This window comes from Macaca fascicularis, chromosome 4, assembly GCF_037993035.2.
Source record: "Macaca fascicularis isolate 582-1 chromosome 4, T2T-MFA8v1.1".
In the NCBI taxonomy this organism is placed as follows: domain Eukaryota; kingdom Metazoa; phylum Chordata; class Mammalia; order Primates; family Cercopithecidae; genus Macaca; species Macaca fascicularis.
Window position 1 is genome coordinate 163,664,630 of NC_088378.1, and position 2,486 is coordinate 163,667,115.

At 36.8% G+C, this 2,486-nt stretch overlaps 1 pseudogene; it reads left to right on the plus strand.

The window, feature by feature from the left end:
* Positions 1–1,057: 1,057 nt before the first annotated feature.
* Positions 1,058–2,257, plus strand: LOC102136473 (nucleoporin Nup43 pseudogene; annotated as a pseudogene).
* The last annotated feature ends 229 nt before the right edge of the window (positions 2,258–2,486 follow it).

Below are 2,486 nucleotides of genomic sequence, written 5' to 3' on the forward strand. Positions count from 1 at the left end.
GAGTGATCAATATTATTAAGATGCCAATAGCCAAATTTATCTCTAGATCAAATAATCCTCACCATTACTCTTTTGCTTACTTGTAGAAGAGTTTTTATAGAAATTGACAAATTAATCTTAAAATTGATACGAAAACGAAAAATAGAAAATCTTAAAAATGAAAAACAAAATTAGAAGAATTATACTATCTGATTTTAAGACTTTCAGTAAAGCTACTGCACAAAAGAGTGTGGAAATGACATAAGTAACAAATAATAAATTAACAAAGGAAAATTAGAAGCCCAGAAATAGACCCAGTCATTGGGTTTTCACAAAGAAACCAAAGAAATTTAATGGATAAAAGTAAGTCTTTTACACAAATTATGCAGGAAAAACTATTTTAAAAATATTTTAAAAATAAGCCTCACCCCTATTTCACACCACGCACAAATATTAATTTGAATTGGATCACCAATTTAAACATAAAAGCTGAAATCATAGAGTTTATTAAAAACAGAAACAAATCTTTATAATCTTGAGGTTAGCAAATATTTCTTAGACAAGTCACAGAAAGCAAAAAATCTAAAGTAATAAATTATACTTTTTAAAATTAAAATTATCTACTCTTCAACAACACTGTTGAGAAAAGAAACAGGTAAATCATCTATTAGAAGAAAATATTTGAAAAGTATATATTTAACAAAGGACCAGTATCTAAGATATATAAATATCTTGTATAACTCAGTAATTAGAGTAAATAACCCCATAAAAAATGGGCCAATGAGTTGTACAGACAAGGAAACCAACTGTGAATCAGTACATGAAAAATGGGAAAACTTAATCATCAGGGAAATCTGAGAAGTCACAAAGAAGGATCACTACACACCTACCGTCATGGCTGAAATTAAAATGCTTGGCAATACTAAAATTTAGTGAGAATTTGAAGAGATAAGTATCGTAGCATATTATGGGAATGTAAAATGGTTCAACTATGTTTTTAAATTGTTCGGCTGTTAAAGTTAAACACGAACCTATCATCCTTGTGGCACAGGCATTTCATTTACTCAAGAGATTATGGTTTTCGGCATGGAGGAAATTTATGCGAAGTTTGTGTCTCAGAAAATCCGCAAAACCCGCTGGCGACCGCTGCCTCCGGAACGTTTGCAGACCGCGGAGACGTTTGCTACAGGATCTTGGGACAATGAGGAAAATTATGTTTCACCGTGGTCTATTGGAGATTTTGGAAACTTGGACTCTGATGGAGGGTTTGAAGGAGACCATCAGTTATTGTGTGATATCAGACACCACGGTGATGTCATGGATTTACCGTCTTTTGACCGGGAAAGAATTGTCACTGCTTCATCAACAGGATGTGTAACAGTTTTCCTTCACCATCCGAATAACCAGACTCTGTCAGTCAACCAGCAGTGGACTACAGCTCACTACCACGCAGGCCCTGGCAGTCCTTCCTACAGCAGTGCACCATGTGTAGGTGTTGTGTGCAACAATCCAGAAATCGTTACAGTTGGAGAGCATGGTCGAATAAAAGCTGATCACAAGGAAGCTACAAGAACCATAGACAATGCAGATAGTAATACATTCCATGCTGTAACCTTTCTTCAAACTCCTGAGATTCTTACTGTAAATTCAACTGGACAGTTGAAAACATTGGATTTCAGACAACAAGGAAATGAGCTTTCTCATATATTGTCACTGACTAGTGACCGAGTGCCACTCCACTGTGTTGATAGACATCCCAACCAACAGCATGTTGTAGCTACTGGTGGCCAAGATGGAATATTGAGTATTTGGGATGTTAGACAAGGTACTATGCCTGTATCACTGCTGAAGGCTCGTGAAGCTGAAATGTGGGAAGTTCACTTTCACCCATCCAACCCAGATCATCTGTTTACCTGCTCTGAAGATGGATCCCTCTGGCACTGGGATGCTTCTACAGATGTACCTGAAAAGTTGTCACTCTTTCACCAAGGAGGAAGAAGCAGTACTTTTTTTGTCTCAGAGCATTAGTAACCAAGCTAATGTTCACCAGTCTGTCATTAGCTCCTGGCTCAGCACTGATCCTGCAAAACACCGAATTGAAACCACAAGCTTACTTCCCAGTAGGTCTCTGTCTGTGAACAGTTTGGATGTTTTAGATCCTTGTCTTGTTTGTGGAACTGATGCAGAAGCAATTTATGTTACCAGATATCTTTTTTCATAGAAATACTGTAATTATAAGATTTCAAATAGAACATACAATTAGCCTTTTGAAATCCAACTTCTGTGCAAAATTTTACTATCAGAAAATGCGAGGGTTGCAGGGGAAACATCAGTAAACTACCATTAATGTCAATGCCCAGTTTTGGCTTTTGTTAGCCTGACACTCCCAAACAGTTGTAGGATCCGATAGATAGATGACTAATGGCAAAAGATTGTGAACATGTGGAAGAAAATCAATGGGATTCTGGTGCTGATGAATAGGCTGCCTTCAGAGTGTTATTGACAGA